The sequence below is a fragment of the Staurois parvus genome, unplaced genomic scaffold (genome assembly GCF_062004578.1).
Source record: "Staurois parvus isolate SC_StPar_1 unplaced genomic scaffold, SC_StPar_1.0 ptg000558l, whole genome shotgun sequence".
In the NCBI taxonomy this organism is placed as follows: domain Eukaryota; kingdom Metazoa; phylum Chordata; class Amphibia; order Anura; family Ranidae; genus Staurois; species Staurois parvus.
In genome coordinates, this window is record NW_028318354.1 from 817,759 (window position 1) to 839,491 (window position 21,733).

The 21,733-nt window shown below is 49.6% G+C and overlaps 2 long non-coding RNA genes across 2 annotated transcripts in view; both read left to right on the forward strand.

Moving 5' to 3' along the window:
• LOC149450939 (uncharacterized) overlaps window positions 1-21,733 on the forward strand; it is a 127,672-nt gene that overhangs the window by 16,532 nt on the left and 89,407 nt on the right. The window lies entirely within an intron of this gene.
• Window positions 7,363-21,733, forward strand: part of LOC149450940 (uncharacterized) — a 43,668-nt gene continuing 29,297 nt past the window's right edge. Inside the window, exon 1 of the long non-coding RNA XR_016315179.1 lies at window positions 7,363-7,409. This is a non-coding gene — a long non-coding RNA (uncharacterized LOC149450940). The remainder of the gene's footprint in view (window positions 7,410-21,733) is intronic.

Below are 21,733 nucleotides of genomic sequence, written 5' to 3' on the forward strand. Positions count from 1 at the left end.
TTGATTAGTTTTGTCTCAGATTCTGTGTGTGCTTCTGGAAAGGCTGCCCAAGCTCACCTTGCTGATACCTCTAAAGTTGATGAAGGCAGATGGGTCTTAAAGGGATTATATACCTGTCTTTTTTTTGTAGGAGATTAATATGAGCAAAGGTAGGAGGGGGCCACATGGGACATGTTTTTTTTAAAAGTGCGTTCAAAGACTGCAAATGATGGTGTTTTGTATAATCTGAGAAGCCTTAAATGCAAATACCCCAGAAACATAAGACCACCATTGGTCATCTCCTGACCTGGACAATCTACATACCTTAGGTTACCACACAGGGTGGCTTTCATGCTCCTCAAGCAGTTCATATGGCAATGACTAGCTCAGCTCAGTGTGCATGTTAGGCCTGCAGTCCACAGTGGTAGGGAAATTTTAATTTGCATGAATTGCCTTAAGTGACAATTGATAAGGAAGCAGATGTGCAAATTTCAAAGCTTATATTTAGGAGGCTATAGCCAATAGTATGCAGCAAATATCCATGCCACAGGCAAGACAAAAAAAGTATAAAAGTCAAAGGGAGGATGAAGAAGGGTCGGCAGTGCATGCTTTTGATTTCAATCTCATTGGCCCCTTTAGTATCAGAAAAGAGCATGCAGATATTTGCAAATGTGAAGAAGGAAGGGCCTTCTTTTCCCATAATGACCAAGTAAGAGCTCATTGATGAAGAATGGGAGAAACCTGATAGGAAGGCCAATTTACATTACAGGTTCTCCAAGCTTTATCTGATGAAGGTGACTGATGCATGTTTATGAGATGTACTTCCAGGGGTGGATCCAGCATCTGGCATATCAAGTGTCTTTGACTTTCAATAACTCAGTTGCCTTTATGGATCCTATGGATCAAGAAGTGGGCTCAGGACTAGTTCACGTCAGCTGCAGTCTGGTGTGTTTTTATTCTGCATCAAAAACGCATGGACAGTATTTACCATGGATTGCAATGGCCTAGTTCACACCAGTTTAGTGTGTTCTAGTGCAGTCAGCAAAAGTAGAACATGTTGCATTTTTTTTCTGTATGGAACGCATCTGGAAAATGGCAAAACGCATCACAGCAATTGTGGTAAACTGGCCCTCAGACTTCTAGAGAGTCTATTCTATGGCAGGTTTTGTTCATCCAGCAACAGTCTTAACTTCTATGTCTAAAGCATTAGGAAATGGCTTTTAATTCAAACGTGGAACTTGCATGATTTGGCACGGTTCTGGAAGAGCAGAACCCGGCAGCTGTAGTAGGTCTATCAAAGCCTCTGCTGAAGGTCAAGTGCTAGGATATTTCAGTCACAGCCAAGAGAGCTTTGTGGTTGCACCACTGGAAGGTGGACAGCACTTCCACACAAGCCTTCTATGACATTCCCCATAATGAGAGGTTATTTGTCATACCGCTGGATGATGCAATTGGGCAAGTGACAGGAGGAAAGACGGGCTGCAGAGGAGGAAGCAGCTATCTTTTTACTCAAGTCAATCAGACTTCAGAAGGGTTCAGGAGGCCAAATCTTATAGACCAGGCTGCATATTTACCAGATCACAGTGAAGGTATCTTGGAGTTCCCCTTTTTACATAGAATCAAATCCAGAGCAGGCTGCTAAGACATCTAAAAAATATTTTGAAAGTGCACCCAACCAGTCCCAGGTGGAAGTACAGTACAGTAGAGAATTACAAAGTTGACTACTGAATCGTTTTATTCTTGCAAGATAATGTATAAGAATTATGGTGCAACAAGGCCATAGTGCCTATGTCGCTGGAAGAACAGAATTTGGGGGTTTTCTCCAAATTTTTAATAGTACCGAATGCATCAGGAGTTTTCCAACCTGTCTTGCTTTGACTAAATTGACTAAAACATACACATCAAGAGGTTCAAGATGGTGTCCTTGCAGACAATCATGGCGATAGTTCAGAGAAAAGACTTGTTAGTGTCAGTCGACTTAGCTGACGCTTACTTCCATGTACTGATCTGTGTAGAGCACCAGGGAAATCTGAGAATCACCACAACTGTGATGGCCAAATGTCCTTTCCAGATCAGGTGTCTGCCTTTTTTTTGGATTGGCACAGCAGCAAGAATCTGTTCGGACGACATTTTAATTGTTGCATGCTCAAGCGGGGACCATCACAGCCTTGTCTTTAAAGTCCTTTCCAAGTTCAGTTGGCTAGTGAACAAACAGCAAAGGCAGTTAACCCCTTCTCAATTGAAATATCTTGGAATAGTATTTGATATCCAAAGAAGTAAAGTGGTTTTTCAAAACTGCAAAATTTCTGAAATGAAAATTTGCATACAAAGAGTCATGGAGACAGCATTTGTGTCAGTAAGGGATTGCATTGTCCTCATTCGGGTCTTGCCAATGGCCATTCCAGTGGGCCAACCGGCACATTAGGGTGTTTCAGTTTGCCTTCCTCAGCCAATGGGATGGGCTGTCTATGGATCAGAAGGTCTTTGTGTCTCTACGTATTCAGCAAGAACTGAAATTTTTGACATCCTCAGTGTGCTTTTTTAGTGGTGTGCCTAAACTAAATTGAAACCATATTGGTATCAATGGAGGGGAGGAGAAAATAAGCTCCATCATTGGTGTTAGTAGAAATAAAATAATCCCCATGTTGGTGTCAGGGAATTAAAATGGGCTACATATCACTGAGTGGGAGTAAAATAAGTCCCATTGTTGGTGTCAGTGTGAGTAAAATAAGTCTGATCGTTGGTGTGGGTAAAATGAGCCCCATTGGTGTCGGTGGAAAAAAAAAAACCCGTTGTTGATGTTAAGAAGATGTTAAACTATTTTGTTGGTGTCCAGTGGGGATAAAATAAGCCCTGCCACTGGTGACAGTGGAAGCATAATAAGTCCAAATTTATTAAAGTGTAAAGAGGAAAATAAGCCCCCATATTTTTGGTGTCAGTGTGAGGAAATAGGCCCCATACTGGTGTCAGGAGAAAATAGGCCCCATATCGGTGTCAGTGGGAAGAAGTAATCTCCATATTGGTATCAATGGAACAGAAAACGCTACATTGTTGTCAGTGGGAATAAAATAAGCCCCATCATGTTAGCAGAAATGAAATTGGCTATGTGTCATTGTGTAAGGCTACGTTCACACTAGCCTTGTGTGCAGGCGGCAGAGAGGCGTTTGGGAAGCGTTTTTACCGCTTCCCAAACGCCTCTGCCAACTCTGCACATTACAGCACATGGTGCTGTTCTAACAGGAGCGTTTGCGTCGCGTCGCGGCAAAACGGACGCCTCTGGTCGAGTCAGGAGGCTTTGAAGCCTCCTATTCACGTCTATGGTGCCGCTCCGCAAACGCCCGGCCGGCGTTTGCGGTGCGGTTGCGACGCGGTTGCGGGGCGTTTGCGGAGCGGTAACACCACTCAAATGCATTATAGGCGTTTGTGGGGCGTTATTAACGCTCGGCAAACGCCTAGCAACCGCCGCTAAACCACGCATGCGGCGTTTGCGGAGCGTTTGCCGAGCGTTAAAAACGCTCCGCAAACACCGGACCAACGCTTGCCAAACGCTATAGGGGCGTTTGGCAAGCGTTGGCAAAACAGCCTAGTGTGAACGAGCCCTAAGTGAAATACAATAAGCCACATATTAAGTGGGAATTGAAGAAATCCCATTGTTGGTGTGAAAGTGAGTAAAATAAGTCTCAACATTGCTGTCATTGTATGGGTAACAATAGGCACTGTTATTGGTGTCAGCAGGAATAAAAATAAGCCCCATTGTTGGTGTCAGTGGGAATAACATAAGCTCCACCCTTAATGTCATTGGGGTGTGGGCATGGACACAGGGGTCCCATGATCCCCTATTGCCCGGGGCCCCATGAGTTTTCAGTCCGCCCCTGGTCTCGCACCACTGATGTCAGAGGAAAATAAGCCCTATACTGTTGGAGTCTCATATATTTGTCAATGGCAGGCAATAAGCCCCATCTTTGGTGTTGGTAGGAATAAAATAAGCCCCGTATTGGTGTCAGTAGGAGGGAATAAGCCTCGTTGGTGGGGAAAAAAATAAGCCCCATATCGGTGTCAGTAGGAGGGAATAAGCACCATTGTTGGTGTGATTGAAAAAAAAAAGCCCCTTATCTGTGTCAGTAGGAGGGAATAAGCCCCATATTGGTGTCAGTAGGAGGGAATAAGCGCCATTGTTGGTGGGAATAAAATAAGCCCCATATCAATGTCAATAGGAGGGAAAAAGCCCCTTATCTGTGTCAGTAGAAGGGAATAAACGCCATTGTTGGTGGGAATAAAATAAGCCTCATATCAGTGTCAGAAGGAGGGAATAAACGCCATTGTTGGTGGGAATAAAATAAGCCCCTTATCTGTCAGTAGGAGGGAATAAGCCCCATATCGGTGTCAGTAGGAGGGAATTTGCGCCATTGATGGTGGGAATAAAATAAGCCCCATATCAGTGTCAGAAGGAGGGAATAAACGCCATTGTTGGTGGGAATAAAATAAGCCCCTTATTTGTGTCAGTAGGAGGGAATAAGCCCCATATCGGTGTCAGTAGGAAGGAATTTGCACCATTGATGGTGGGAATAAAATAAGCCCCATATAGGTGTCAGTAGGAGGGAATAAGCCCCATATTGGCGTCAGTAGGAGGGAATAAGCGCCATTGTTGCTGGGAATAAAATAAGCCCCATATTGGTGTCAGTAGAAGGAAATAAGCGCCATTGTTGGTGGGAATAAAATAAGCCCCATATCGGTGTCAGTAGGAGGGAATAAGCCCCACTGATGGTGTTGGTGGGAAGAAAACTAGCTCCATTTTGGTGTCATCGCAGTAAAATAATCCCCAACATTGGTGATATGGGGAGTAAAAATAAGCCCTGATATTGGTGTAAACAATGGTCCACACTGATGCAGCGCGGCACGGCACATCGCATGTGATTCGAACACAGGAACTGCACCACATTCCAGCGCAAATCATATGCGATTTCTGTGGGGTGCAATTTTGAGCCATATGTTTTTGTATGGCTTAAAACGCACCGCATCTGCACCAAAAATGTTTAGGACCCTTTTTCTTGTCTGCACCAGCTTCGGATCGCGTAGGTGTGAACACCCACGCGATCTGGTTCTGCACCACGTTTTGTGACCCGATTTTGGGGTGTTCCTGACTTAACTCCTTCACGCCGGCGCCTCCCGGCCCTTTAAGAGTTTCAGAAGCTGGGAGGCAGGATGGGTGGGGGTGAGGTTTAGGGATCATGTGACCGCTGTGACGTGTCGCCACATGATCAGGAAAGGTCCCGCTCGAAAGAGAAGACCGGGACCTTTCCGTGAGTACCGGACATGTGTGCTGGGAGTGCGCAGGGCGCGTGCTCTCAGCGCATATGTTTTTTTTATAATTGAACGCAAATGTGCGGCCGCTCGGCGTCTAGGCCCAGATGCTGGGAGGCCGCACATTTGTGTGCGGTCGGCATGAAGAGGTTAAAATACACACCCACAGCGGTTTGCATGAATGAGGTGCGATTTATGATGCAGTGCAGAAAATCGCACAGAAAATGGTGCGATTTCTGCACCGCATCAGTGTGAACCAGGGCTAAGTGGTAAGTCGGTGTCAGTGACATATATAAGCCCCATATCATTGGTGTCAGTGAGAGCAGAAATAAACATTGGTGTTCAGTGGTTGTTTTCCTAATCGCACGTTCCTCTTTGTTGAAGCCACAATTATACCTCGACTACAATGGCGGCTGCTTTGTGTTCCAGCACCCGTCACCTCACTGCCACCCTGTATATTATGGGACACCTTGCAGGACGCAGAGCTTGCTGAACAATGTCCGCAATCCCTGGCCTTTCCCTCCTGGTCTGGGACACTTGGTAACCATGTAGTAACCCGTAGCAACCAATCAAATTACAGGTTACTATAGAGACCTCCGTAGGACTTATTGCACTTTGCAGTATTACATTTATCCTATTTGTCTAATTTAGTATCTGAATTTGACCAAAAAAGCGACAAACTGTTTTCTTTCTTGTGTAAGAAACCTTATTCTGGGTTCCCACCTAAGCGGTTTCTGCAGCGTTTTGCAGAAACGCACTACAGTCCATTTATGATTGCCTATGGGACACGATGACATCTGTGCGTTTTCACTCGGTGCGTTGTTTGGAAAGGGTCGGCATGTAGTGCGTTTCTGCTGCGCTTTTGATGCGTTTTGCATTTTAATCATTTTATTCAAACGTATGTGCAAAAAAAACAAAATGCACAATAAAAAGCACTTCAGAAATGGATCAAATGCAAACTGCATAGGTGTGAACCTAGCCTAATGCCGGTCACAGATGGTTCGAAAATCGGCCAATTCTTCTGCCGAAAAAAATTTGATCGATTTTTCGGCCGAAAAAAAGATCGACCGATTTTCGCATTGTTAGTGGGTTAATCTGCCGTTTTTCGGGTTTTTAGCACTTTGAGATTATCAGGCATGTTGGAAAATTTGCAGCCGATTTGGACTATCTGCCGATTTTCTCAGCAATGATGGCCAAATCGGCCGATCGTTTTAACGATAAAAAATCTGCGCATGAGCCGTGACCTGCAAGGAACAGAAGTTATGGGGTGAACTTTATGATTTAGTCAGCTGACTTTTTTTTTTTGTAATCCTTGGTGGTAACGTCGGTCGATCGAAAGAGCGATTTTTTTTGTTTATCGTTCGAAAAATCGACTGATGTTCGACCCGTCTATGGCCTGCATTAGACTAGGTTCACACCTATGCAGGTTGCGTTTGAGCGCTTTCTGCAATGCATTTTGCATTTTTGCACTTGTGTTTTGCTGCGTTTTTGATGTGTGTTGTGGGTGTTTTTTTTTCTTGTTGCTAGGCAGATTTAAAATGCATAAAAAAAAAGTCTAAAACGCAATAAATGTTTTTCTGCAGCATTTCCAAAATGCAATTTTTGCATCCAAAAAAGTCCCTGACCCTTTCCAAAAAAAACGCACTGGGTGAAAACGCACAGGTGAGAACATGTCCAATAGGAAATCATGCTAAATGGACTGTACAGCGTTTCTGCAAAACGCTACAGAAAGTGCTTAGGTGTGAGCCTAATGTCAGGCAAGTTCTAGCAGTGCAATGCAAAAAGCAACACTGGATCTGGGCAGTAAGGGGTTACAGTTGAAGAGGAGTGACTGGAAGTGTCAGCTGACCAGTTCTGAGTTCACCAGGCTATTTTTTGTTTGTTTTTTTTATTTATTTTTACTTTTATTTTAGTTTTTTTTCCCCTTCACTGCAGCTGTCCAGGAAAATGAGGCATCTAGGCACTGATTTCAAAAGAAAACTGTGTTTTTTAACCTTTTGAGAGTTTGTCTGTTTGTCATTGATGCAAATAAAGTTGAGTGAGAAAAAAAAAAGGGAGCTGATCTATAAATACCAGTGCAAGTGGCAGCCATTTTGTCTAGCACATGGTCTGATGCTGACTCATGTTTGGTGAGTGGAGTTTGGATTTGTTTGTTGTTTTCTATGTTTGTTTGGTACATTTTAGGCTTTTTTGCTGCACTTTTGTTTAAATGTGACAAATATATGTTACTGAGGTTGGTTTACTAATACTGGAGAGTGCAAAATGTGATGCAGCTGTGCATGGCAGCCAATCAGATCCTAATCTCAGCTTGTTCAATGAAGCTTTGATAATAAAACCTGCAGCTGATTGGTTCCTATGCAGACCTGCACCAGATTTTGCACCCTGCAGTTTTAGTAACCCCCCCCCCCCCCCATGCTCCTAATGTATCTCTTCAGTTAGGCAAGTACTGATGATCAATGAAATGAATCATGATTTTTTTTTATGGTGATGGTGAGCATGTCACTCATCTTTGACAAATGGGACGCATGCCCCCCCCCATAACAGTGACAAATGGGAAGCATGCCCCCCCCCCCATAACAGTGACAAATGGGAAGCATGCCCCCCTCTATTGATCATAAATGGGGATAATTTAGTGGATAATTGTTGCATTTTAGTGCAGTGATAAGTGGGGCTTATTCAATGGAGAGTACAATGTGTAATATTAGTGATGGGGGAGCCTGGCTCCCCCTTATTGCTGATGGGGAAGGCCCCCCCCCTTATCATTGCTGATGGGGAAGGCCCCCCCCCTTATCATTGCTGATGGGGAAGGCCCCCCCCCTTATCATTGCTGATGGGGAAGGCCCCCCCTTATCATTGCTGATGGGGAAGGCCCCCCCCTTATCATTGCTGATGGGGAAGGCCCCCCCCTTATCATTGCTGATGGGGAAGGCCCCCCCCTTATCATTGCTGATGGGGAAGGCCCCCCCCTTATCATTGCTGATGGGGAAGGCCCCCCCCTTATCATTGCTGATGGGGAAGGCCCCCCCCCTTATCATTGCTGATGGGGAAGGCCCCCCCCTTATCATTGCTGATGGGGAAGGCCCCCCCCTTATCATTGCTGATGGGGAAGGCCCCCCCCCCTTATCATTGCTGATGGGGAAGGCCCCCCCCCTTATCATTGCTGATGGGGAAGGCCCCCCCCCTTATCATTGCTGATGGGGAAGGCCCCCCCCCCTTATCATTGCTGATGGGGAAGGCCCCCCCCCTTATCATTGCTGATGGGGAAGGCCCCCCCCCTTATCATTGCTGATGGGGAAGGCCCCCCCCCTTATCATTGCTGATGGGGAAGGCCCCCCCCCTTATCATTGCTGATGGGGAAGGCCCCCCCCCCTTATCATTGCTGATGGGGAAGGCCCCCCCCCTTATCATTGCTGATGGGGAAGGCCCCCCCCCTTGTCATTGCTGATGGGGAAGGCCCCCCCCTTATGATTGCTGATGGGGAAGGCCCCCCCCTTATGATTGCTGATGGGGAAGGCCCCCCCCTTATGATTGCTGATGGGGAAGGCCCCCCCCTTATGATTGCTGATGGGGAAGGCCCCCCCCTTATGATTGCTGATGGGGAAGGCCCCCCCCTTATGATTGCTGATGGGGAAGGCCCCCCCCTTATGATTGCTGATGGGGAAGGCCCCCCCCTTATCATTGCTGATGGGGAAGGCCCCCCCCTTATCATTGCTGATGGGGAAGGCCCCCCCCTTATCATTGCTGATGGGGAAGGCCCCCCCCTTATCATTGCTGATGGGGAAGGCCCCCCCTTATCATTGCTGATGGGGAAGGCCCCCCCCCCTTATCATTGCTGATGGGGAAGGCCCCGCCCTTATCATTGCTGATGGGGAAGGCCCCCCCCTTATCATTGCTGATGGGGAAGGCCCCCCCCCTTATTGCTGATGGGGAAGGCCCCCCCCCTTATTGCTGATGGGGAAGGCCCCCCCCCTTATTGCTGATGGGGAAGGCCCCCCCCCTTATCATTGCTGATGGGGAAGGCCCCCCCCCTTATCATTGCTGATGGGGAAGGCCCCCCCCCTTATCATTGCTGATGGGGAAGGCCCCCCCCTTATCATTGCTGATGGGGAAGGCCCCCCCCTTATCATTGCTGATGGGGAAGGCCCCCTCCTTATCATTGCTGATGGGGAAGGCCCCCCCCCTTATCATTGCTGATGGGGAAGGCCCCCCCCTTATCATTGCCGATGGGGAAGGCCGCCCCCCCTCCTTATCATTGCCGATGGGGAAGGCCGCCCCCCCCCTCCTTATCATTGCCGATGGGGAAGGCCGCCCCCCCCCCCTTATCATTGCCGATGGGGAAGGCCCCCCCCCCTTATCATTGCTGATGGGGAAGGCCCCCCCCCTTATCATTGCTGATGGGGAAGGCCCCCCCCCTTGTCATTGCTGATGGGGAAGGCCCCCCCCTTATGATTGCTGATGGGGAAGGCCCCCCCCTTATGATTGCTGATGGGGAAGGCCCCCCCCTTATGATTGCTGATGGGGAAGGCCCCCCCCTTATGATTGCTGATGGGGAAGGCCCCCCCCTTATGATTGCTGATGGGGAAGGCCCCCCCCTTATGATTGCTGATGGGGAAGGCCCCCCCCTTATGATTGCTGATGGGGAAGGCCCCCCCCTTATGATTGCTGATGGGGAAGGCCCCCCCCTTATCATTGCTGATGGGGAAGGCCCCCCTCCTTATCATTGCTGATGGGGAAGGCCCCCCCTTATCATTGCTGATGGGGAAGGCCCCCCCCCCTTATCATTGCTGATGGGGAAGGCCCCGCCCTTATCATTGCTGATGGGGAAGGCCCCGCCCTTATCATTGCTGATGGGGAAGGCCCCCCCCCTTATTGCTGATGGGGAAGGCCCCCCCCCCTTATTGCTGATGGGGAAGGCCCCCCCCCTTATCATTGCTGATGGGGAAGGCCCCCCCCTTATCATTGCTGATGGGGAAGGCCCCCCCCCTTATCATTGCTGATGGGGAAGGCCCCCCCCTTATCATTGCTGATGGGGAAGGCCCCCCCCTTATCATTGCTGATGGGGAAGGCCCCCCCCTTATCATTGCTGATGGGGAAGGCCCCCCCCCTTATCATTGCTGATGGGGAAGGCCCCCCCCTTATCATTGCTGATGGGGAAGGCCCCCCCCTTATCATTGCCGATGGGGAAGGCCCCCCCCTTATCATTGCCGATGGGGAAGGCCGCCCCCCCCCCTCCTTATCATTGCCGATGGGGAAGGCCGCCCCCCCCTCCTTATCATTGCCGATGGGGAAGGCCGCCCCCCCCCTCCTTATCATTGCCGATGGGGAAGGCCGCCCCCCCCCCCTTATCATTGCCGATGGGGAAGGCCGCCCCCCCCCCCCTTATCATTGCCGATGGGGAAGGCCGCCCCCCCCCCCTTATCATTGCCGATGGGGAAGGCCGCCCCCCCCCCTTATCATTGCCGATGGGGAAGGCCGCCCCCCCCCCCTTATCATTGCCGATGGGGAAGGCCGCCCCCCCCCCTTATCATTGCCGATGGGGAAGGCCGCCCCCCCCCCCTTATCATTGCCGATGGGGAAGGCCGCCCCCCCACCCCCCCTTATCATTGCCGATGGGGAAGGCCGCCCCCCCACCCCCCCTTATCATTGCCGATGGGGAAGGCCGCCCCCCCACCCCCCCTTATCATTGCCGATGGGGAAGGCCGCCACCCCCCCTCCTTATCATTGCCGATGGGGAAGGCCGCCACCCCCCCTCCTTATCATTGCCGATGGGGAAGGCCGCCACCCCCCCTCCTTATCATTGCCGATGGGGAAGGCCGCCACCCCCCCTCCTTATCATTGCCGATGGGGAAGGCCGCCACCCCCCCTCCTTATCATTGCCGATGGGGAAGGCCGCCCCCCACCCCCCCTTATCATTGCCGATGGGGAAGGCCGCCACCCCCCCTCCTTATCATTGCCGATGGGGAAGGCCGCCACCCCCCTCCTTATCATTGCCGATGGGGAAGGCCGCCACCCCCCCTCCTTATCATTGCCGATGGGGAAGGCCGCCACCCCCCCTCCTTATCATTGCCGATGGGGAAGGCCGCCACCCCCCCTCCTTATCATTGCCGATGGGGAAGGCCGCCACCCCCCCTCCTTATCATTGCCGATGGGGAAGGCCGCTCCCCCCTCCTTATCATTACCGATGGGGAAGGCCGCCCCCCCTCATCATTGGTGGGAAATGGGGAAGCATGCAACCTCCTTTTCATTACTGATCAATGGGAATTTATTTTTAAGTGTAGGATTGTTGCATTAATAGCGCAGTGGTCAGGGTCAGGTTCTCATCTCTGCGTTTTCCCCGGTGCGTTTGTGGCAAGTTTCAGGGACTTTTTTGAATGCAAAATGTTCCATTTTTGGTTCTATAGACTTCAATGGGAATGCAGCAGAAAAGCACGTATTGTGTTTTTGCTGCGTTTTGCATTTAAAATCTGCCTAGAAACAAGAAAAAAAAGCGTCAAAGGCAAGTGCAAAAATGCAAAACACAATGCAGAATTGCCTAAAAGGCAACCTGCATAGGTGTGAATGTAGACTAATATAGCAAACAATCACGATTGGTGTAAAACAGAACGGGTCAGTTGCTATTTGGCTCGCTGGTTATTAACCCAAATTCATAGTGAATGGTCATTCATATCATAAACCAGGTTTCATCTCGCTCTGTTATTCTTCTAACCAGAACTATTGGAGTTCAGTGGGATTGATGCCATTCAGCAACATGGCCGTCATCTTCAATAAATTGTAGCTTCCCAAACACATGAAGAGAGAGTTAGAAGCTTTTATCGTAACTCATGGTTTGGGTTCAGCCACAGATGTTTGTGGAGCCGTGTTCACCCTCCTTCACACATCGCCAGGCTGAGGAATGAGCTTTTCTCACAACTCGCAGGCTTGGGATTAACCACCATTTAGTGGTCCCAGGTTCTGAGGTCTAGGAGTGAGAAATTACAGGTATGTATGAAATGGAATCTAGAAATGCTGGAAATTGGGGGATATTTGCATGAAATGTTTTTCGATTGTATGAAGCGCAAGTAGCAAATCATGATATCAGGATATTTTGAAGAACATTTCTCAACACTTTACAGAAACACAAGGATCACTAATAATGTTTACAAATGTCTCCTGTCTGTTCATTTTTCTTGTGTACATGATTAATATACTGCAAAGCTGGTCTTCTAAAACCTTCATACTGGTTGAAACCGTTCCGTAACCGCTAGCCTACCGGGCACTTGTACCCCCTTCCTGCCTACCGGGCACTTGTACCCCCTTCCTGCCTACAGGGCACTTGTACCCCCTTCCTGCCTACAGGGCACTTATACCCCCCTTCCTGCCTACCGGGCACTTGTACCCCCTTCCTGCCTACCGGGCACTTGTACCCCCTTCCTGCCTACCGGGCACTTGTACCCCCTTCCTGCCTACCGGGCACTTGTACCCCCTTCCTGCCTACCGGGCACTTGTACCCCCTTCCTGCCTACCGGGCACTTTTACCCCCTTCCTGCCCCGGCCAATTTCCAGCATTCAGCGCTGTCACACTTTGAATGACAATTGTGCGGTCATGCAATACTGTACCCATATGACAGTTTTATCATTTTTTTGTGACAGAGCTTTATTTTAGTGGTATTTAATCACCTCTGGGTTTTTTATTTTTTCTTAAACCAAAAACCACTGAAAATTGTGAAAAAAATAAAAGTTTTTTTTCCCGAGTCATCTTCTAGGACAGCTCACTTGAGAGATAGGCTCCTCCCAGGAAACACCCGCTCCACCTTTTTTCCTCTATAAGTAGCCTCTCTCCCAGGGGACCCTCAGTATTAGTGTTTCCTCAGGCCAGGAGTGAGCTACGCCCGTTTTGTTGTTTTTCTAGGGCCACCTGGCGAGGTACAGAGGCCCCCTGGCTGAGGCCCCCCTTTCCTCCTTTTCTAAGCAAGGCAGGGGCCTTGTGAGGGGGCTTCAGTCAGGTCCCCTTCGTGTAAACCCCTCTGGGGTTGGGGGTGACAGACCCCAAATGGTCCTAGCGGGGCTCTCCAGGGGGGCAGAGCCCGCTACGCCGACCTGGGCAGGATTGCCTTTCCCTTGGGCTGAGGTGAGCTTACCTTTTCCGGGATCTCTGCAGCATGGACGGTGGTCGGGCAGGACGCCGGAATCGCGTCATTTCCGGGCGCCGGGAAGTGACGTCACTTCCGGCAAAGGAACAGGAAGCGGCGCTGCCGCCATGTGGGCTATGGGCGGCGGGCCGTAGAACTCGCCCACACCACGGCCGCTTCTTCCACCGGCGGCCGTGAGAGGGAGGCCGGCGCATGAGGACCCCAGGGAGAAGGGCGGAGCCCGCCAAACCCTGCAGAACAGCCGCACCAAGGGGGAGTTCGCGGCAATGATGGAGGCAGATCGGTCAAGGCTGGGGGAGGCCTGCCGCAGGTAAGGGCCTTTTTGGCTGCCACAACCACCCCCCCCCCCGCCCTCTCATTCCCCCCTGCCCTTCTTCCCTACACTACCTGGGGGCTTTCTGGGTGCTGGGGGGCCACGTAGGGGCCCCAAGGGGGCTGCACGGCGGATGGGCGCCCTATGTTCCTCATCCCCAGGTGGGCCCACAGGGGGGTAGCACAGAGGCTTGGTGGGTGGCATGCCTGCCTTGCAGTGAATGGGTTGTGGGTTTGATTCCTGACTATGACACCTCCTGCATGCTTTGCATGGTTTGCATGCTCTCCCTGTGCATGCATTGATTTCTAAGAGCCCAGGACAAAGCCCCAACCAGGCACCTCAGGGAGATGACCTGGAGGAGGAACCACCGGATTTCTCCCTCCATGACCAGCTGTATGCAGGTCTTAAAAAAAAAAAAAAAAAAAAAAAGAGCGGTCCATGCGTATTCTACTTTATGGTCCACCATCAGAAGGGAATGGGAAGAGCCGGAAAAGGAGGCTCTTTCCCAAATACCTCAAGAGGAGATTCCCATTCAAGGAAGAAGATGCTGCACCGTGGGGACAGCATTCCGTGTGGCTCAGCGGGAAGCAACATAGTCTCTCACTGCAAAAAGGCCCAGGTGCAAACCCAGGCTCAGGCACAAATTCTACTCTTAACTTGCCCAAGGCCAGATGCTCCTCTTTCTAGAACAAGGCGCCTCGGCGGGAGAGATCCGGTAGTCGCTGCCGGTCTTAGGGGAAACTGTGGCTTTCACTGCAGACGCATCGATGGAAGCTATTTGATTTACAAGCGGAGTCTACTGCGCTTGTAAATTCTGCCAGAAGAGCTATTTGGTTAAGAATCTTGGCAGGGGGATCTTGCCTCTAAATGCAAATTCTGCGGTCGGCCCCTCGAGGGAAATACGCCTCTTCGGGCCAGTACTAAATTCGGTCCTGGAAAAGTCAGCCAACAGTAGAAAAGGCTTTCCAGCCCCAAGCAGGCCTACAGGGCAGAGGGGGTTTCGGCCCAACAGGCAGTATACGACAAAAGGAGACTAGGCACAGGCTGGGGATCAAGGATTAGTCAAGGGGAATGGAAGACTTCCTCTTCAACCCCAACCAGAATAGATCCAGGAACCGGGCCAAGTGACCGGAGGAGCCAAGTGGGCGGAAGGCTGGGACACTTCCACATACAGTGCCTAAAAATCACTCGGAACACTTTATCTTAGATGCATTCCGAATGGCTACAGAATAGAGTTCTCTAGACCCCCCCTCCCCCTCGAAGGTTCTTCGCAACACCCCTGCCAAGGGACAGGGGAAAAGCGGTCATGTTAGTAGACCTCCTGGATGGGATGCTCGGGCAGAGTGTAATTTGCCAGCTGGAGGAGGAAGAGAGGGGGAGTGGGTTTCTACTCCCATTTCTTCCTAAGAAGGAAGGCGTTGGGAACCTGTCCCGATAAGGGAGGAATCAGAGAAGTTTCTCAGGGTTGCGCTGGAAGGCGCAGGGGCAACTATTCTAGTTCAGTTCAACGGAGGCAGCATGCAGGGGCGTGCATCTGTAATCCCAGCTCCTTTAGTGGCAGAGACTCTCAGACTGTTTGAGTCCAGGAGTTCTGGTCTCTCCTAAGCCATAGTGTCTGGCGCGTCTGCTTTGCAGTGTATGGGTCGTGGGTTCGGTCCCCGACCGTGGCGCCCCCTGCATGGGGTTTGGGTGTTCTCCCGCGCTTGCGGGGGTTTCCTCTGGGTGCTCCCATTTTCATGCACTCCCCTCCGGTCTGTCATCGGCTCCAAGGATATTCACCAATGTCCGAGCAGAACCGCTACTTTTATTTGCAAATACAGAGAGGGGTGTGGTATCCCGCGTACGGTGCACAAATTCCTTCTCAGAGTATTTGGCATGGCTATTCAATAGGGGGGAAATATCCCAGCTAATACCTCGCAGAAGGATCACGTATCTGAGGTATGCCCTGGATTCCAGGAATACCTGCTTATACCTAACGGGGGGAAAAAAGCTCTCTGACTGCAGCAAGATACGAAGATCTTCCGGGGGATGGCGACCTGCACGGCTAGTGGGGCGCATGACAGCCGCCATACCCGGAGTGCAATGGGCACAGTTTCACTCCAGAATACTGCAGGACCATGTCCTCTCCCACTGGGATGGCAGCCAAGCAGCCTTAGATTCCAGGATCCGCCTCACATGCATGAGGAATTCGCTAAAGGGGGGGGGGGACATCCACACCTTAGAGGCTGGGAGAAAATGGCTGCAGGTCAGCCCGGTAAGGATCACCACAGATGTGAGTATGTCTGCGTGGGCTGCTCACATGGAAGACCGCCTGGCCCAGGGCAGGTGGGACGCGGAAATCTCGGACAGATCATCAAACTACAAGGAATTGTTGGCTTTCCAGGGTCCGAGAGGAAAAGGAAGTTCAGATCTTATCCGACGACACAACGGCTGTCGCGTGCTTAAACCGATAGGGGGGGCACAAGGGCCCCGAGACTGATGGATCTGGCAGAAACCCTCCTGAGCTGGGCAGAGACAAACCTGGAGTCCATCACAGCAGCGCATCTGAAAGGATATCTCAAACAGTTGGCGGACCAAATGAGCCGGAGAGAGGTCACCCAGACAGAGTGGTGCCTCAGCCGTACAGCATTCAATCAAATCTGCGCCAGATGGGGCACTCCCTCCGCGGATCTCTTCACCAACAGCCAGAATACAAAACTGGGGAGGTACTGCAGCCTGCAGAAGGACCCCAGGAGTGCAGGGAGAGGTGCATTAGCCCCGCATTGGGAGGGAGACCTTCTCTATGGGTTTCCTCCGTTCAGACTGTTGCCGGAAGTGATGCAGAAGATTCAGTCATCCCAAGCCAAAGTCATCCTGACTGTACCATTTTGGCCCAAAGGGCCATGGTTTGCCCAGCTGAAGGAATTAAGCTCATTGGACCCATGGATGATACCGCCCTCACACGATTTACGGGGGCAAGGGGAGGTGCTACACCCTCACCCAGGAGAACTCTCCCTAGCAGCGTGGCTTCTGAGTGGGACAGGCTAGCCAGGAAAGGCCTGTCAGAGAAGGTGGTCGCCACCATCTTAGACGGAAGGAAGAAATCGACAAACACCGTATATGATTAACTTGGAAGAAGTTCTCCGCCTGGAAAGATGGGAATGGGTCGCCGGGGGCTCCCATCTTACATACAGTATGGGAATTCTTCCAAGCCAGGGTAGATGAGAACCTGGCTGCATATTCCCTTAAGGTGCAGGTAGCAGCCCTATCAAACTTTCTGGAATTAAGATTGGCGGCAGACCCATTAGTAATCAGGTCCCTGAGAGCTATCTCTAGGCGCCGAGTCCTGCCCACGCCGAAGCACCCTACATGGGACCTGGGCACAGTTCTGAAGAGTTTTCAGCAAGAACCTTTTGAGCCTTTGGAGGTGTGCTCCTTTAGACTTTTTGACTCCTAAAACCATCCTGCTTGTAGCAATTACGTCCGCCCGCAGAGTCAGCGAACTGCAAACTCTGTTGGTAATAGAACCATACTACACTAGCCTGCGGGACAGAACCATCCTCCGCACGGATCCAGCGTTTCTACCTAAGGTTGCGTCACATTCTCATAAGTCACAGGAAATAATAATACCATCCCTGGAGGGAGACTACAGAAAAATTGATGATCCAAGGAAGGGGGACAGTGCCTCCGAAGGCACCATCACAAGATGGGTAAGAGAGGCCATTTCTGAAGGTTATAGAGCTGTGTCTGTCACCACCAGCCAGCCCTAAAGGCGCATTCGACCAGGGCCACCGCAGCCACCTGGGCGGAAAAGGCGGGGGCCTCCCCTGGACAGATCTGCAAAGCCGCAACATGGTCCAGTTTCGCCACCTTCGCTAGGCACTACAGATTTGACCTGATCGGCAGCAAGGACCAGGCGTTTGGCAGGAAGGTCCTACGAACAAAGGGCCCACCCTAGAGCATGTATTTCTATTCTACTCCTCTCAAGTGAGCTGTCCTAGAAGATGACTCGGGAAAACGCAGTTATTTACCTGTTAACTGTATTTCCAGGAATCTTCTAGGACAGCGTAACTCCCTCCCGATTGCTGTGTGATTATGTACTAGGGTTTCGTCATGCTTGAAATCGTCATTGTGTCTCTACTACCATTTTTATGCTTTCTCCTAGGCCTTCGGTCATATTCTTATACTGAGGGTCCCCTGGGAGAGAGGCTACTTATAGAGGAAAAAAGGTGGAGCGGGTGTTTCCTGGGAGGAGCCTATCTCTCAAGTGAGCTGTCCTAGAAGATTCCTGGAAATACAGTTAACAGGTAAATAACTGCGTTTTCTTAGATTTTGTTATAAAATTTTGTAAATAAGTGATTTTTCTCCTTCATTGATGTGCGCTAATGAGGCTGCAGTGATGGGCACTGATGGGCATTGACAGGCATCACTGGGCACTGACTGGCACTGATGGATGACACTGAAAGGCAGCTCTGATGTGCACTGATATGTGGCATTGATGTGCACTGGTAGGCACTGATGGGCACTGATATGTGGCATGGATGAGCACTGAGAGCTGGCACTGATAGACACTGACAGGTGGCACTGCTGGGGCTACACTGATCATCAGTTCCCTGATGATCAGTGCACATGTCCCCTCAGGAATGCCGATTACCGGCATTTCCCTGTTTACATGCGATCGGCTGTGATTGGACACCGCTCATCACATGACCGAGCCATCATCTTCGACTCTTTCCGTGGATTGGTGATCTGCTGTGTCCGAGGGACATAGCGCACCACCGATCGCCGTGCTGCACGCTCCTGGAGCTGCGCATTCGCGGTGATAGTGGAAGGACGTCATGACGTTCTCCCAGAACGAGAGAACTGCCTTGCGCCCATCAATGGCCTATATGGCGGGTGGGAGGCGGTTAAACTAGCCTGGTTATATAGCAGGGACAACAGACCTCTATGGTCCAGGTAGGAAAGGTTGCTGCAATTATTTTCCTAATTGGTGGCACTGCAACCCATCACACTAATGTACATCACCATACATTTGCTACAGCAGCCAGATGTGGAGTCTGTTTTGGTAAAACTACAGCTATTATGGTATGTTCCTGAAATGCTCTTAAACCCCTAAAAAAAATAAAACATTTCTATTGCAACATACCAATCCTTAAATGTAATGGCAGCATTGGTGTTCTTTTTTTTTTTTAGGCCATTTTTCGTTTATTTTTACCTAGCTATAATACACTTCCTGCCTGACAGCCACAAATGGCGGTGCGGGTAGAACGCGTGTGCGCCCCTACCCGGAAATGCAAAATCATGTGTATATACGTGATTTTGAGCACCTGTGCCCAGGGGCGGACTGACCATTCAAAAAATCGGGCACTGCCCGAGGGCCCGGGGTCAGTAAGGGGCCCCATGAGATGCCCCGGTACCTTTCAAAGGTTTTTTTGGGTGTGGTTTGAGTGTGGGCAAGGACACAGGGGCCCCTATTGCTCGGGGGCCCCATGAGTTGTCAGTCCATCCCTGCCTGTGCCGCCCTGCAGCCGTATTTCTGCTATAGGGTGGATGGGAAGTGGTTAATATGAGACATTTTTACAAGGTGGCACAAAAAAACAGTCTTGACTCCAACAGGGCTGGAAGGCAACTGATCCGTGTTCTAACATGTACCTGGTACCCCCTACTCCAAGTGACCTTGGCCAGCTACTCCCTCCAGAGCCCATCTCAAACGTAGGAACTGGTGTCCCCTGTGAGATGGTTCACTGGCCACCTCTCTCCTAAATAGGGCTGTCGGTCAACCCAGCTCAAGGTTTGCACAATCTCGCTGCCCACGCTGGGGGTGAATAATAGGATCTCTATTATCCAGTCTGTCACCCAGCTTGGCTGTTGATTGATGATCGTTTAAAAAAAAAAAAAAAAAAAAAAATTTTGAAACAAAGGTAACTTGGGTGCTCCAAAGATGTAGGTAAACATGCTGCAACTGTGAACTGCCATACTGATTTTTATGTACTTGAGTTCCTTGACTCCACTTATTGGCTTAACCTCCTTAGCGGTATTCCCGAGTGTAGCTCGGGGTAACATTTCTATACCAAGAGCGGTAACCCCAAGCTACACTCGGGCTTACCATGCGGCGTTGCCCAGGGGGTCCCTGCAGCACTTACCTTGTCTTTCGCTCCGGCGATGTGTCCCCTGCAGCGTCCCCGGCCATCTCCTCCGGCTGATGCCGGCATCCAGCTTCCGTGTTCCGGTCCCTGTGACGTCGGGACGTACGGGCACCGGAACCGGTGGGAAATTTGTAATTTTTAAAAAAATGTCATTTTTGCTGTCATTGCTGTTTCAATGCATTTCACATATATTTTGTCCCTACTGCTTTGTCCTTTGCCCTGCCTGCATTTTGAATGTTCTTTCTGCCTGGAAACTTAGAAAAGACCATGGCGTCCAAAAAGCGTCCCTTTACGTCAAAAGCAGTTTTAGAACAGCGATAGTAAATCAGAACCACTTGCAGAATTGAGTGATAATGATTCGTGGGGAAATTTGTCATCAGACACTGAAAATGATTTTGCGACTTTGCTCAGCGATGTGCGAACTTGCCTCTGTATTTAAAATTTCAGTGTTTTTGGTTTGATTATATTATTGAATTAAATTTATTATATTTTTTATGATTATTTATTAAATTATAATTTATGATTTCGTGTTTCAAATTTTATCCTACCCGGGATGTTTACTATACTCCTGTTTGTACAGATTTCAGTGAGTTATTCCTAAAAATTACAGCCTAGGCCTATAGTTATTTAGTTAACCTCCCTAGCGGTATTCCCGAGTGTAGCTCGGGGTAAAAGTTCAGTACCAAAAGCAGTAACCCCGAGCTACACTCGGGCTTGCCATGCGGCGCTGCATAGGGAGTCCCTGCAGAGCTTACCTTGTCCTTCGCTCCCGCAATGTGTCCCCTTCAGCGTCCCCGGCCATCTCCTCCGGCCGATGCCGGCATCCGGCTTCTGTGTTCCGGTCCCTGTGACGTCGGGACGTACGAGCGGTGGCAGCGGCAGGAAATTTGAAAATTTTAAAAAATGTCATTTTTTTTCAAAACAAATTTTTCATAGTAAAACATTGCTGTTTCAACCCATTTCACATACATTTTGTCCCGAGTGCTTTGTCCTGTGACCTGCCTGCCTTTTGTCTGTTCTTTCTGCCTGGAAACTGAGAAACGTCCATGGCGTCCAAAAAGTGTCCCTTTAGGTCAAAAGCGGGTTTAGATCAGCTAGAGAACAGCGATAGTAAATCAGAACCACTTGCAGAATTGAGTGATAATGATTCGTGGGGAAATTCGTCATCAGACACTGAAAACGATTTTGCGACTTTGCTCAGCAATGTACGAACTTGGCGCTCTACTTCAAATTTCAGTGTTTTCGGTTTGATTATATTATTGAATTAAATGTATTATTATTATATTATTTTTTATGATTATTTATTAAATTATAATTTATGATTTCGTATTTCAAATTTTATCATACACGGGATGTTTAATAGACTCTTGTTCGGACAGATTTCAGTGAGTTATTCCTAAAAATTACAGCCTACAATAAAAAAAACTACATATTTCCATGCAAAAAAATGGTACCGCTTTCAGCACAAAAAATCGGAAAGAATCATACCGCCAGGGAGGTTAATAAAATAAATGTATTGGTAACTTTTTCATAGTTCTAACTGGGAGGAATTTTCAAAGCAGCAGCTGTGCATGGTTAACCAATCAGCATATTGTAACAAACTGAACATAGAAGCTGACCGGTGTTTCAAGCGTTTGGCGTTTGAAACGCCGGTAAAATCTATTCCTGAACGCAAATTTGGTGCGTTATAAAAAAAGACTGTAAACTCAACTGCCTGTAAAGGACGATGTGTACATGGACACATAGGAAAACATTAGGGAGAGTTCAGGGGCTGCTGAAAAAAACGCTGAACAGCTCCTGAACGTCAGTTTATGAGCTGCAGTGTACATGAGCCCTAAAGATGTGAAAGGCCTGAACATTGAATGAACAGTGTAAGGTTCTCTAAG